General features: G+C 33.9%; 1 pseudogene; it reads left to right on the top strand.

Moving 5' to 3' along the window:
* The first annotated feature begins 4,775 nt into the window (after positions 1 to 4,775).
* On the top strand, positions 4,776 to 6,429 carry LOC111884555 (T-complex protein 1 subunit theta-like; annotated as a pseudogene).
* The last annotated feature ends 251 nt before the right edge of the window (positions 6,430 to 6,680 follow it).

Here is a 6,680-nt window from a genome sequence, read left to right as displayed (position 1 = left end):
CACCACATTCCAGTGGGAGGGTTCTTCCTCACCAAAGCAATCTCATTTGCCTTTCCAGGGGGAGAACCCATCTCCAATGAAGAACCATGAAAGTCCAATCGAGGGGGAAAATTCTGAACCTGATGTTGAAATTGTTTCATCATTCGAGGGGGAGAATAGTAATACGAATGATGATGACACTCAATCAGAATTTGAAGAAGAAATAAATGCTAAATTGGATCCTGCTTATGATCCAAATTTCCCTCCACTCACAAAATGGACACAAGATCATCCGAAAACTCAAGTAATTGGTGAATCACATGAGGGAGTTCTTACATGCTCTCAACTGAAAGCGAAGCAAACTGCTTTATTCTCTCAAGTAGAATTCTATATGTTTAATTGCTTTGTTTCCAAGATTGAGCCGAAAACAATCAATTCTACACTTGATCACTCTGATTGGGTGCAGGCAATGCAAGACAAGCTAAATGAATTTGAGCGAAATCAAGTCTGGAGACTGATTCCCACTCCAAAGGATGCATCTATGGTTGGTTTAAAATGGGTATTCTGGAACAAGATGGAAAAAGAAGGGAATGTGATACGTAACAAGGAAAGGCTAGTGGTTAAGGGATATTGCCAGGAAGAAGGTATAGACTATCAAGAAACCCACTACTAGAAAAATAGCCTTTTACGACGCGCAATTAATGACACACACGGATAGAAGACGCGCATTTGTACGTGCCCTAAAAATCAATGTCAGTTTTCCAAAATTTGAAGGATAGAAGGCACACATTTTTGCGTGCCCTAAAATTAGTGTCCAATAAAAAATATTAAAAACACGGAGGGCACTTATTTAAAAATGGGTATCGTGTAGAGATGTCACTTTATATTTTTAATGAGACGCGCATACCCTTCTTTTGCAACTGGGGGGAAACGAAAATCCAAAAAGTTTGAAGGGCCGCCGTGTTATCCTCTACCTTATTACCATCGTTCTTTTCTATATCTCTATCTCCCACACTCTAATACCCCAAAAAACCCTAATATCATTGTCAATCCTCTTTTCTCCTACAATAAAATCACAATATCACCAAATCTCCAAACTTCCACAAGAAAATGTCTCTGACCGATGTCTTTACCCACCCTCACACTACTTCTCTTAGTTAAATATTAAAAAAACCTTAATTGGAGAACCACAACCACTTTTCCTTTTTCCCGCACTAGTCGGCAGAAATTGAGGATTCTCGCGCCTAGCAGTCCATATTCATGCCTAGCAGAGGATTCTCCTTTCTCGCACACAGTAAAATTGTTCAATTTGGGAAACTATTACGTGGCTTATCTTTGGTTTTGCTTTCTCTCACTATTTTCACTAAGTGACCACCGTCGGATAATCAGCAACCATCTCTTCTCCCTTCAACACTTTCAGTTATTCTACATATTGTCATTGTTTCGCTTTTGAACATGTTCTTATCTTTTTAATTTTAACAGAGGAAGATGGCAGTGGTTCCTACACTAAGACAAGGTAATTTTTCTTGCGAAACTATTTTTCATTTTCTGATTTTTGTTCTTTCTTTCCGGGATTTTGACTGGTTTACAACCATACATTGAAATTTTGATGGCAAGATTTTCATTTTGTTATTGCACAAAATGTGTTCAACAAAATGCCACATTGAAGATATAGAGCTAAGCTGATTCTTTCTTTCCGAGATTTTGACTAGTTCACACATTCTTTCTAGTTTAATTTTGGATTTATATTTCTAAATTTATATAGGGTGACAAGTCATATTGGTACCAACAATTCATTCCCATACTGCCCTGTATCCTCTCTGCTGATGATGAACAAAGCAAAAAGTCGACTACAAGTTTTTATCTGGTATTGCTTTTCTTTTTTCTTTTGAAGTTTCTTTCCTAAGTGTTGGTGAATGTGAGATTATAAGCTTTTCTTTCACATAGGGCATTGCTTGTTGTTAGATCCCAGTTTGGGATGTTGGATGATGGTGCTCGGATTCATGTCATTGCTCATTTGTTCCGTGAAGCAGTTGACTGTGGGAAGTTGATGCTGGAAACCAGTATTGTTGGAATAGATGAATTATTAGATACAAGCAGTGTCTCAAAGGAATTCGGAACAATACAGAACTTGATACAAAAGGATTGTGTGCGTATTGCGGTGTGTCTTATTGCTACTTCCATTTTAATTCACATCAATTACTTTCCATTCTGTCTTAGAGGTTGTTTCTTTTTTACTTAATGAGCTTGATGGGTTGAGCACTTAATGAACAGAATGAGACAACCCCTTAGTTTGAATACCAATGGAATCTTATTAAATCCTATGGTTATGTGATTTTTAGGTTTCAGATGAGGTTAAATATTTAAGAAATAGCCGTGCCGAGCAAACAAAACAAGTTGCTGAGTTTCGTGTTAGAATGAATGAAATTATATCTTCTGATTTGAATCAATGGAGAGCTTTTGAAGATGATATACACAGTAGCTTAAGTTCTATTCTTGCCTCAGATGATAGAAGAAGAGCTTCCTTTCCTCACAGCCATGTGAGTGAAGCAGTGGCTGCAATCTGTGATGCCAAGTTAAAAAGTGTAGACATACAGGCTGTAGTTCAGGTAACTACCCTTTTCAGATGCTTCATCATCACACATTTCAATTTGAGTTTTATTTATTTATTTTCCTGTAAATCAGGTCTATTCATTGCTTCATCAAAGATACAAAGATTTTTCTCCAACTTTGGTCTAAGTCCTTATGAAAACATTAAATTTGCTTTGGCAGTGCTCAATGTGCAGATGATTTGTGATTTTAAATATATAGTATAATGGTGTATTTGCAGAGTAGTAGTAGAAGTGATGGTTAAGCAGAACAATGTTTTCCCAAACAAGGAGATGCAATGGTAACTTTTCTTCGAATCATAAACATATATTAGCTAATTGTTACTTTATATTTCAAATGATTTTGCATCTTAATTTTACCATAACCTAAGTTAATTTTATTGATTACTACAGCCAGGCAACAAAAGGTTGTTAAAGTATTTCCAAGGCCAGCTGTATCACTTTGTCCTCAGGTTCCTTGTGAAACCTCGAAGTACAACATGAAACTTAGGGAGGACCGTGGATTTTCTCTTGAAGAGTTGAAGTAATATAATATTTCAATGTTTTATTAAGAAAAGTTTTCAATGTTTAATTAAGAAAACTTAGTTTATCATTAAATTTCTAATTATTAATCATATATTAACCATTTTTGTATTTGAAAGATAGTAATGTTGTTTTTTGGATATCTGTTACTATTAAACTGATAATATTAAGTATACAACTTGGGTACACATATACAATTTGAAAGCGTTGCTTTATGGCATAATCACCAAATTGTCAAAAAATGTGGTGTTGTAACATTTTTCTCAAAATCACCACCCATTTTGTAAAATAGACTTTGCAAAGTTTTTTTTTTAAAAAAAACTTTTAAGTGTAGGTCCCCACTACAAAAAAAATTAGTAAATTTGTTTCATTATAAGTTTATAACATTTTACTTTGGATTATCTGCCCAATTATATTTATAGCAATGTCAACATAAAGTTATTGGGTATTAACTGTTTCATAAGAAAAAATTTGGAAGTTGCACCATGTTGTCTTTATTAACTTAATGTTAATGATTTGAAATTTAAATTTGAACCAGGTGAACCTCAATATGGTATTACAACTTGAAAATGTTGGCCTGAGTTTTACAGGAAAAGATGAAAGTGGCCAGCGTATGCAGGTATATAGTTAGTTTTAAAAGACTAATTTACTCTAGCATAAGACTTTTAAGTTAATTTTTTTTTATTTTAATCTGCACAGATTGTTGAACATTCTTCCCACAAAACAAATTTTGTTTACACAAATTTATCAATAAATACCTTTATAACCATTTCATTATCCTTTATTGAATATATTCATTCTAATTGTGCACCTTGGTTGTAGCTTCTTTCGGATCTTTTGGGAACCCTTTAACCGAATTTGAATCAATAGGACGAAAAATCTGCATAAATAAAAATAAAGCCCTTTTGAGTAAATTGCAAAATTGGTCCCTGTTATATCCCAAAAAGTGTAGTTTGAGTCTATTTCTTTTTTCATTTGCATGGTCAGTCCAAAAAAGGAAACTTCCATGAAAATTTGGTCCTTCGAGTTAACTTCCATCTAAAAAAAGGACTCAAACTGCACTTTTTGGGATATCATAGGGACCAATTTTGCAAGTTACAATTTTTTTTACCTGTACATGCCAGCCTTCAGGGTCCTGATCACTAAGGTAAGGTTCATCATTAACAGTTAAAAACTCTGGCATAGTGTCTATTTGGACTAAAGCATCATCATACATAGCCTTCAATTTTTTTACACCACTAGCTATTGAAGCCTTTAGCCATCTCTCCTCAATGTTTTTCATAATATCATATATATGCAGCCGGACCATCAATTTTACTATGTAAATCATGCCATGGTTCTCTAGGATAAACCTGCAAGATTATTACCATTTTTAAAAAATAAAACATCATTCACTAATGATATATTAAAATCGTGTGAATTTTTTAATATAGTTTATAATGATTAAATGAAAAGTTATAAATAGAATACCGTGAAAGTATGATTATGAAAGTCGTCTGTGTGTATTGTGTCTCGGGTTTTTAATATCGGATGCTTTGGATTATCGTATCGACCATTACATAGATCGAGTCCTCCAATGAAAGATATAATTTTTCTTTTACCATTTTTAGCATTAGCATCTACAATTACTGTTTTTTATATTGTTTCCTTGACATGCCAACAGTTATGCCTGCAATCGTGACAATTTTTGACAAAAAGTGCAATCCTCTAATGGAGCTTGGAACAGGCCCTTACAATACCATTCACTGGAACCCAAAGGGAAAGTGTATCCTTCAAAAAATATACTTTTTGAATTTTTTTTCCTACACTCTTTTCATACTAAAAGACTATTTTGCCATTAATCATTTCTTCTCTAGTTATATGCGTGGCAGGCTATGGTAACCTACCAGGTGACATGGTATGCTTATCTTCTTAGTTCTTTCCCCATTACCACAATTTTTTTCAGAACTTATAGAACTTTTAAGAATATCAAGGTGCTCTTACTAGAATATATGCCTTCAATATTGTTTATTCTCAAAGTATTGGTTGTTGGGGTAAATTTGTCATATTCACATCATAATCTTTTCTCAATTTTCGTGGGTAATAATCTCATTTTTTTTCGTTTTAGATTGACTACCTTCATTGGACTGGAATATGTTCGCACTGAATTTTACTAGTAGGGAAGCTAATCGCAAGCGGGTCCCATGCTGGTGAAGAGGAGGGAACCCATGTGATTTTCCAGCTCTCCAATTCTCCAAAGTCCAAGGTTCTTATCTTCTACTTATACGCATCTTCTCTTCCTGATTCTGTTGCTTTTGGAGTCAAATGATTTTAGTTTTGAGCTTGCGCTCCTGTTTCCTGAACAGCAGCCCTGTTTGTATTTGAGTATTATGTACTGCTTACATTATGTTCTTTGGTACCAAGTAAAGTGTGTTTTTCTCTTGCTTCTTCAATGAGCAATTTATTATGAAATGCCAAAAATGCCCTAACTATCTAACATCACAAACTAGTAATATTAAATGCCCAAAATGCCCCTAACTCCTCTGCACTAATAAGATGCTCCTAGAATTTCTCTATATTGTTTAGATCATCAATTCAAATGATGAATTGGTGACTAAGATTGATGTCAAGAGGACAAAAACTATAGTTTTTTATAAAGACAAAAATGCCCCTGCTTTTTTTGTGTGTAGGTGAGTGTTGTAAGAAACGAACAAGGTGGGAACTCTGTGACAACTGTTTTGCTGCGTGGAAGTACAGATAGCATACTTGATGATCTGGAAAGGGCTGTTGATGATGGTGTAAATACTTACAAGGTAATCTGGACCTTCTTTTTTCTTTCACCAAAAACAATGAGAGGGCAGTTTGGGAAATGAAAGGAATTTTTTTTAGGAAAAACCTAAAGTCAGAGTTAATAATTTTGTTGCTTCTTGTTTTTGCATTTAGTAACAAGATAAAATGCATTACTGTTTGGATAAATTATATTTTTATTCCTTGTATTTTTTTTAGGCCTTATGCAAGGACAGTAGAATTGTGCCTGAAGCTGCAACCACTGAAATTGAATTAGCAAGAAAACTGAAGGAGTTTTCTTTCTCGGAGACATGGTAGGTAATCTGAATAATTAGTTTCTGTTTTACTAAATTTGTTTTTTGATTGATGATTGATATGATGCAGATTAGTTCAGTATGCAATTGGAAAATTTGCAGATAGCTTTGAAATGATACCAAAAACATTAGCTAAGAATGTTGGGCTTAATGCTATGGAGATCACATCTACTCTATATGCGGATCATGCCAATGGAAACGTCAAAGTTGTACCTTACAGGGTTGATGACAGCGAATAGCTCTGGAGTTAGAAGTGGAAAAGAAAGCTCAAGCTGAAAGAGATATGATGCTGCAAATGCAAGTGTTGCATTCTTCATTTCAATTGTTAGTATGAAACACATAGTAGATTAGATGAATGTAAATTTATATAATGTAAGAAATAGAATTGTATGACATTAAATTATATGCAATGAATTGTATTTTTTGTATATGGTATTTTATTTCTATTATGAGACATTAAATGAAAATTTAATTGAAAAATTAATAAATA

Source organism: Lactuca sativa, chromosome 5 (genome assembly GCF_002870075.4).
Source record: "Lactuca sativa cultivar Salinas chromosome 5, Lsat_Salinas_v11, whole genome shotgun sequence".
NCBI lineage: Eukaryota > Viridiplantae > Streptophyta > Magnoliopsida > Asterales > Asteraceae > Lactuca > Lactuca sativa.
Note: the sequence above shows the minus strand (reverse complement) of the source record. Positions and strands in the feature narration are given on the sequence as shown.